The following is an 8,855-nucleotide window of genomic DNA, read 5'->3' on the forward strand; positions in this document are numbered from 1 at the left end:
GAGATAGAAAAGTAGGGAGAAAGAGACAATGAAAAGTTCAGAATTTCTGTGCCATGATCAAAATGCCGTGGAATGATACCTTTCAGTAACCACTAAGAGCGTCATTCCGTGCCACATTTACCAGTCCATCAAAGCAAAACCTCAAACACCACCTGAGTCCATCAGCAAAAAGCTAGCGAGGTCCCATTTTCTGTGAAAAATATTTATAAAATTCTACAAGAATGTAGCTATTCCAGGTTTATTTTTCACATAAGATTATAAAATGTTAAAGATGAAAGATCTGCTGGGTCATCTAACTATCTTGCCCTGACAATGCAGTATTGTAGCCGATTGCACATGGATAGGTGCTAATTTTTTGTCCAGGTTTAAATATCCCAAGTGAAGGGCTTCCACTGCTCCCCATGGGAGACGGTTCCACAGTTGCATGGTTACATACACACATATTTGTGTTAAAACTCCAGCTAGATGTATTGCCATCTGGTGGTTAGTTTGCTCTACTGCATTGTTAGTATTGGGAGCATTAGAGAGCTGATAGCAAAGCATTGGAGTATCACAGTGGAGTCTGTGAGTGGCCTTGGCATGCTGTTTGAGCTAGAGAGTAAAGGAGTAATGTTCTGGGCTCTTCACTGGACCTGCTGAAACACGTATGCAAACTTATCTCTTTTTCAAAGGAAGCTTTTATTTGGGACTTGCCCTAATTTTTTAGTAGGTTTGTAAAATAAGGTTTAAATAGGTTTGTTTAAGCAGAGAACTCACATGAACATCATTCGGGGATGTATTAGCAGGAGTGTTGTAAGCAAGACACGAGAAGTCATTCTTCCACTCTACTCCACACTGATTAGGCCTCAGCTGGAGTATTGTGTCCAGTTCTGGGCGCCACATTTCAGGAAAGATGTGGACTAATTGGAGAAAGTCCAGAGAAGAGCAGCAAAAATGATTAAAGGTCTAGAAAACATGACCTATGAGGGAAGATTGAAAAAATTGGGTTTGTTTAATCTGGAGAAGAGAAGACTGAGAGGAGACATGATGACAGTTTTCAAGTACATAAAAGGTTGTTACAAAGAGGAGGGAGAAAAATTGTTCTTCTTAACCTCTGAGGATAGGACAAGAAGCAATGGGCTTAAACTGCAGCAAGGGAGGTTTAAGATGGACATTAGGAAAAACTGTCAGAGTGGTTAAGCACTGGAATAAATTGTCTAGGGAGGTTGTGGAATCTCCATCATTGGAGGTTTTTAAGAGCAGGTTGGACAAACACCTGTCAGGGATGGTCTAGATAATACTTAGTCCTGCCATGCGTGCAGGGGACTGGACTAGATGAGCTCTCAAGGTCCCTTCCAGTCCTGTGATTCTATGAAATATTCTACCCTTTAAAAAACAACAAATAGTAGAAAGTGTGCAAAAGAACTGCCAGTTCCCCCTTGCCACATTATCCTTAGTCACGCACTATTGCCTCACCCCACTCTCTGACTTCCACTAACCACTAGCCTAAATGTCCCCTAGAATGTGCAAAATATATGCAAAGGTCAAAATAAATAACTAGGAGATGCTAAAATCACATTTCCCATCAATGGATCCATTTCCTGTTCATTATGGGCTGGACTGTGAGTCAGATCTACATATTAAGGACTCAGACGTGGATGGCCTGATCTAGTGGTTGGAGGAGGAGTCAGGAGCTGGGAAGTGGAGCTGATGGTCAGAACCAGAGTCAGAAGCTGGATACCAGAGCCAAGGGTCAAGTCAGAGTCAAAGCCAGGAATCAGAGCCAAAGGCCAAATGCCAGGATCAGAATCAGAGTCAGAGAGTTGAGCCAATGGTCAAAGTCAGAGAGCAGGGGCAGGGATCAGCATCAGGTCAGGAAGACAGAAACTAGGACTCAGGGTGAGAAGGCAAGGTCTGATGTAGCGGCCAGCCAGGAATTCACCCAGTTGCACAGACAACTTCCTGTGCCTCTTTCTGGCTTAAATAGCACAGCCAGACCAGTCGGTGGGGTTGGGCACTCCTCCAATCAGGATTTCTGTGAGCGGTGCCTCTGGTGGGGCTAGGGTTCCAATAGTCACTCAGCTCAGCAGTTACTAGCAAGCTGACAGAGGGTAGCTGGGATACAAGAGCTGCCTGGAGACCCAGGTTCAAGACCCATGGATCCTCACATCACCCTTTCCCTAGGGCACCTTCAAGGTGCCACTGGACCAGGCTTGTCAGGGTGGCTTTCATGGCAGGTTTTCACAAGTTCTTGGGCAGGGACATTCTCTGCAGGCTTTTAGGAGCATTGTTCAAGCCTGTAGCCTTCCCAATAGTCCAAGTACCAACACTTGCCCCGCTTGACTTACAATTGAGGACATCATGCACAATATACTTGTCATGATCCTAGATGTGTAGTAATGGGAAGGTGGTTGGGTTTTATGGGAAAATGAGTCCTTTATACACAGCTTTAGGAGCAACATATGAAAAAGTGTCTATTCTGAGGGATCGAGGCAGGTGGAGCTCAAAATTGAGAGGGTTGATTTGTCTGTGGATCCAACAGAGGCTGACAAACAGATGATGCTGTTTGTGGGTCTGTCCATGTGTAATGTTTAGCTGAGAGACACATCTTCTGCCCTTATGGATTCACATATTGCCTGTAACATGTTTTTGCTTCTTCAAGGTAGTTCTTTAACATTTCTTGGGTCTAATGGATCTATTATATCCAATCTGAGACTGCTGGGGTGGAGGAGGTCATGGGGAACTCTGGGTGGAATAGGGGATAGACCCCATAATTTGCAAAGGAAGTGTAAAGATCCATGGATTAGAACCCAAGTCTGCAGAGCCTAGACCAATTGACATTCCCACAGAGCCACAAAGAAGCCATGCAGAGCTGCCGTCAGGGAGCACTTTGGAGAGCAGACACCACAGGAAGTACCACCCAAGGGACCCAGAATGACAGTACTCTTCAGTTCTCTGATTGGCTGAGCACCCTATTTAACTCTGGAGGATGCCCCAGGAAGTTGTCTGGGCAACTGCACAGACTTTGGCCTGCTGTGATGCCAGACTTAACCTCATCTTCTGGTCTCTGATCCCAACCTGACTCTGATGCTGACTCTTGCCTCGTGACTCTGGCCTGCTACTACCCTGATCTCTGGTCTCCAACTCTGGCCTGACTCTGATCCCTGACTCTTGCTTACTGAACTTGGCTCTAGCAATTCCTTTGACTCCTGCTCACTGACTACCACCCCTGATGTGTTGCCCCCAGCTCAGCTGTGACTGCTAGGCCAGACCATCTACACCCTGGACTCTTACAGAAAGGGCTTTTCCCAGTAGAGGCATGTTCTGCATTGTTATGTGTGAACTCCATATTAGGGTAACTGTGAGGACCAGTCATTCTGTTGATGATTGATGTAACACCATAGGTACTACTCTAGTATTTGATTTACTCTCTCCAGCTGGCTGTTCACTTGGGAGTAGTAGGCAAAAGAGGAGCAAGAGTGAGCCCCTAATATTTGGAGGGCTTGATGTCAGAAACAGTAGATCAATTGTGGACTGTGATTTGAAGGGATGTGATCCAGGAGCCCATGAAAGTGGACAACCTGGTTAACCCATAGCTGGGTGGTTTCCTTGGAAGAGAGGGCAGGCGGGTGCAGGGAATAAAGTGAGCCGTCTTTGTGAAATGATCCACAACTGTCAAAATTGTCATATACTCAAGTAGCTCCATGATGAAGTATAGAGCAATAGCCCAGCAGAATCTAGGGGGATTCTCTAGAGGGTTGAAAGAGTCTGAGGGGTTTACTGCACAACATCTTGGTGTGGGTGCATACATTGCAGGAGGCAACACATTCCGTTGTCACTGCTCTCATTCAGGGCCATCAAAAGGAACAAGGTGCTAAATACTGGGTCTTAGAGCGAATAGAAATGCCCCATCCAGGGGGAATTGTGGCACAGTTGCAACTTGTGGAAGTGCAGCGGAAACATATATAGACTCATAGACTTTAAGGTCAGAAGGGACCATTATGATCATCTAGTCTGACCTCCTGCACAATGCAGGCCACAGAATCTCACCCACCCACTCCTGTAACAAACCCCTAACCTATGTCTGAGTTATTGCAGTCCTCAAATTGTGGTTTAAAGACCTCAAGGTGCAGAGAATCCTCCAGCAAGTGACCCGTGCCCATGCTCCACGCTGCAAAGGAAGGCGAAAAACCTTCAGGGCCTCTGCCAATCTGCCCTGGAGGAAAATTCCATCCCGACCCCAAATATGGCGATCAGTATATGTATTCCTTTGTAAAAGTTAGTCCATTCCAGGTGTCGTGTGATTCCTAGTTTATAGCTTCATGTTTGTCAGTGGGAGTCCCTGTGATAGCAGCGACCTGGATTAGGAGAAGCAGATCATGGCCGACCATTGTGCCAAGAAATTTATGGGGCTTAAAGATGCAGGAGGTTTCCTGATTAGGCCTCTTTGGATCAACACAGTACTCCCCTTTACAGGACAGAATGTCAGCCTTGCCATTCCAGGATCCCAGCCAGTAGGAGATAAAGTCAAAATGGGGAAAGTATAGAACCCACTGAAGCTGCCACTGGTTGAGAGTTTTGGCCCTGTGTAAGTACTCCAAGTTGTTATCATTGGCATAAACCTGAACTAGATATCAAACTCCTTCAAGGTAGTGGTACCACTCCTCAAAGATTACTTTAATCGCCAGAAGTTCCTTGTCTAATATTTTGCTCCCCAGGAGTAAGCTTCCAAAAATAGAAGGTGCATGGATGTAGCACCTTCTGGGGACTGTGCCAGTGGGAGAGCACCACTCTGATGGTCACATTAGAGGCATAAGCTTATGTGGTATCAGGATGGGCCAATACGGGAGTGGTAGTGAATGTGAGCTTTAGTTGGTCAAAGGCATGCTTGGCCTCCAGAGACCAAAGGAACTTGGTGTTCTTATGGAGAAGATTGAGAAGGGGTGAAACTTGCTCAGTGTACCTTGGAATAAAGTATGGTAAAAGTTCACAAAGCCCAAGAACCGTTGGTGTTGCACAATTGCAAACCAGTTCTTCCTTTTTACAGGTCAATTTTGAAACTCTGTGGAGACAGACTAATCCCCAGAAATTCTACGGAGGCACTGTCAAAAGCACACTTCTCCAAAGAGGCATAAAAGACACGTTGGCAAAGTCTCTCCAGAAGAGTTCAGACATGTATGGTATATTGCTCAGGACAGCCCAAGAAAACAAGTATATCATCATGACATACTACCACATACTGGTCCAGGATGTCCAGAAATACATAATTGATGAGATTTTGGAATGTGGCAGGGGAGTTCATTAGACTGAATGGCATTATGAGGTACTTGAAATGGCTGTAGCGGTTCCAAAAAGAGGTCTTCCACCCAGGGGTGGCAAGCTGCGGGGGGCGGCCTGCCAGTCACCCTGAGGGCAGCAGTCCTTGGCGGCATGCCTGCGGGAGGTCCGCCGGTCTCACGGTTTCAGCGGCAATTCGGCGGTGGGTATGCCAAAGGCGCGGGACCGGCGGACCTCCCGCAGGCATGCCGCCGAAAGCCGCCTGACTGCCGTGCTTGGGGCGGCAAAATACATAGAGCCGCCCCTGGTTCCACCCATTTCCCACTCTGATACATATGAGGTTATATGCTCTCTGGAGATCCAGTTCCATGAATATTCAAGTGGCCCCCACATGACCCAATAGTTTGGGGTGCAGGAGTAGAAGGGTATCTATTCCTTATAGTTATCTGGTTCAAAACAGAGGCAGGGATGGCCATCTTTATGTTTGCTTTTGTTTTTTTTTAAAAGAGGACAGGTGCCCTCGTGAGCAAGTGGATTGACAAACAAGTTCTCCTGGAGATACCTGCATAGAATGACCAACTCAGGCTCTGACATGGCATAAACGTGGTCAAACAGAATCTTCACCCCTGGTTGCAAGTCTATAAGGCACTTGTGGAGACAGGGAATCAGCATTTTTCTTTTTGAATACATCAGCAAAGTCACTATATTTAAAAGGGAGTTAGGGTGCAGAATCAGTGACAGACCTGGCAGGTCAGTCACCTCCATTGGAGTCCCACCAAGGAGAGGTACATGACCCCACACCTTCTTTAACAAGGCAATGCTGTTGGCAAAGTTCTGAGAGAAAACCGACCCTTTGCTTCTGCCAATGGACAAGAGGGTTGTGGACGGTCGGCCAGAAGATGCCTAGGCTCAGGAGAAAGTACTGTGTGTGGATCACATGAAATTGCAGCATTTCCCAGTGCTGAACCTCGAAAGATACAGTTTCTATGCTCAGCAGCCCTGAGGATAGGTGGCACCCATCAGTTATGTCTCCCAGGTCCAGGGCAGACTGGGACTATCAACATATCCATAAAGTTATCAGCTGCACGTGTGTCAATGAGGGCCCACTGCACAGGAAGACATCTGGACTGTCCAGAAATATGTAATCAGGTCAGTACCTGAAGGCCTGGAGTCAACTGGCAGGACCCAGTGCGTGTTCTGATCAAGACTGGGGCTGGAGACTTGATGGTATATGCTGTTGTGATGCCCAAGCCAGCCCTCATTTACCAAGCCTTGGCCGGCTTGTTTCCTGTCTCCTTTTGGGCTGGGTTCTGAATAAGGCAGATGGAGAGACCTGGGAAGGGAGGAAGAGGGTCACTGTACTCTGTGCATGGGCCATGCTTTGAACTAGAGTAAATGGTGTATTTGCTGTAACATGAAATCTTTAAATCAAGTTTTGAAGACTTCAAGTAACTCAGCCAGAGATTATGGGCCTATTGGAGGAGTGGATGGGTGAGGTTCTGCAGCCTGCAATGTACAGGAGCTTAGACTAGATGATCATGATGGTTCCTTCTGGCCTAAAAGTCTATGAGTTTCTGAGATGGGGTGGCCTAGAAGCAAAGGTTGAGGTGTCATCATTGTTCCTTTCCCTCAAGGTTAAGTTATCGACAAGCCTGGTCTACTGGCATCAGCGCAGTGTGCTGAGCAGGGTTTAACAGCAGGGGCCATGGGCTAGGTGGCTGTGACAACCCTCTTTTCCTGCCGCTCACATAAACAATTGTCGATCTAAATAGCGAGGTCAATGAAGGCATCCACACCTGTTGGGTTTCTACTTGAGCCAGCTTGTCCTTAACCTCCTCTTGTAGGCCTCATCAGATTTGTTACAGCTGGGCCACTTTGTTCCACTCAGTGTCTGATATGAGTTGACAGAAATGCACCACGTAGCGGGAGGCAGCTGTGCCTTGCCCTCACTGGAGTTTTCATAGGGAAGACTTGGCCGAGGAGCCACGATAGGGGTTGTCAAAGATAGTCAAGCTCAACCCTAGGAAGGCATTCCAGTTGGCTTGTACTAGACTGTCATCTCTAGTAAATGGAAGGCCTAGGCCAATGCTTCCCCAGTCAACAGGCTAATTACCAGGCCTACCTTGGCCTCATTGGAAAAGTAAACTTGCAGGTGAAGTAGGAACAGGAAGCAGCAGTGGTTCATGAGACCTTGGACTCTCTGATGGTTCTGGCAGCGGAATCACAGGTCTTAGATCAATGCTGCAGGCCAGGTCCAAGGTGCAGATTTCTCAGTGCAAAGCTGAAGTACTTGTTCCTGTAACATCTGGTTCTCGGTTGGCAGCTGTGTAATTTGGGTCTGCATCGCTTGGATGTCTGCCTGCTGGCAGGCTTCCTGCTTTGGTGATTCTGGCACGCGTGCAGTGGGAGAGCTCTTCTGCTTGCATCTTTCCCAGAAGAGTCAACCCGGGGAGGCTAAAGGTCCATGCAAACTGTTAGGGATCGGAATGTGGACAGTCTGACCTAGTGGTCAGAGCAGGAGTCAGGAGCCAGAAAACAGCCTAGGATCAGAACCAGAGGCAGACACCAGATACCAGAGTCAAGGATCAAGCTGGAATCAGAGCCAGGAATCAGAGCCAAACGTCAGAACTGGAGTCAGAGGCTGAATACCAGGGCCTAGGGTCAGAGCTGGAGTGTAAGAACAGGGGCAGGGATCAGGAACACAGTAAGAAGGCAAGAACCAGTCAGGGAATCAGGGCTCAGGAGTCAGGTGAGAAGGCAGGGTCCAGTGTAGCAGCCAGCCAGGAACTCACCCAGTTGCCCAGACAACTTCCTGTGCCTCTTTCTGGCTTACGTAGCACAGCCAGACTCATCCATGGGAGCATGCACTCCTCCAGTCAGGACTCCTGGGGGTGGTGCCTCTGGTGGGTCTAGGCTCCATTAACCACTCAGCCTAACAGCTACTAGCATGCTGCTGGATCACAGCTGGGCTATCAGGGTTGCCTGTGGACCTGGGTTCGAGAACCTGTGATTTTTTATAATGCCAATCATAGCTAAATGTATCATAAAAAAAGTTCTTCTGCTCTACCAACACATCACACGATGGGATATATAATGACATAATTAAATGTACCATGGGATTATATTCCTTTCAAAATCTTTAGTACACAGTTAGGGCCAGATTCTGCAACCCTTACTCACATCGAGTTGCACTTGATTTCATCAGCATTCCCTTTTCAATCAAAAGAACTAAACACAAAGGGCCAGATTCTGCTGTCCTCACTCCATGCCTTTCCATGCAAACCGTCTCACTGAAGTCACTGGGACCACTCAGAGAGTAACGTATTACTCAATACAAGTAAGGGAGCAGAATCTGGTCAGGAGCAAGTTACTACTCAAGATGAATATGGGTGGCAGAATTTAGCCTTTCTAATCAATATTGTACACCCAACAGCATATTTCCATTACAAAATAAATAAAGCAGTAAAGTTAATGTTGATGGCTAGTGTCCATAAAGTGCGGTGATACGGAGTGGTGGATTATATAATGTACAAGTCCAGCATACAAGTCTACATATATTGAGTCCCATGAGTTTGTTTTAAAATCTGTATGTGTCAGTT

The sequence above is a fragment of the Trachemys scripta genome, chromosome 1 (assembly GCF_013100865.1).
Source record: "Trachemys scripta elegans isolate TJP31775 chromosome 1, CAS_Tse_1.0, whole genome shotgun sequence".
Taxonomy (NCBI): domain Eukaryota; kingdom Metazoa; phylum Chordata; order Testudines; family Emydidae; genus Trachemys; species Trachemys scripta.